At 41.1% G+C, this 297-nt stretch overlaps 1 protein-coding gene across 1 annotated transcript in view; it reads right to left on the bottom strand.

Moving 5' to 3' along the window:
* The window catches only part of LOC119591514 (kelch-like ECH-associated protein 1B), a gene marked incomplete at its 3' end in the record, with an annotated part of 45445 nt that overhangs the window by 10869 nt on the left and 34279 nt on the right, over positions 1-297 (bottom strand).

Raw genomic sequence — 297 nt, 5'->3', positions numbered from 1 at the left:
ATGATCATAGCTACAAACACACCTATATGCCTGACACTCCTACAGATACAAGAGAGTACCTGGTCATTTATTTTCTGAGAAAAAGGACCAAGTCTCCAGATTTCGCCTAGAAAGAACATTCATGGTGGAGGATTCCTCTCTTTCGACACTGCACAGACTGGCTGACACCATTAGTGGACTAGACACAAAATTGCAGGTTTTCCAACACAGATCAAAGTTTTCAAGTGACTTTGGGTAGAATGCACCTAATGCTATAATGTGAAAAATGTCCAATTTTCCCATACCACTGCCATGTGT

Source organism: Penaeus monodon, chromosome 28 (assembly GCF_015228065.2).
Source record: "Penaeus monodon isolate SGIC_2016 chromosome 28, NSTDA_Pmon_1, whole genome shotgun sequence".
NCBI classification, from domain to species: Eukaryota; Metazoa; Arthropoda; class Malacostraca; order Decapoda; family Penaeidae; genus Penaeus; species Penaeus monodon.
The sequence above is the reverse complement of the archived record's forward strand: the minus strand, read 5'-3'. Positions and strand labels throughout refer to the sequence as shown.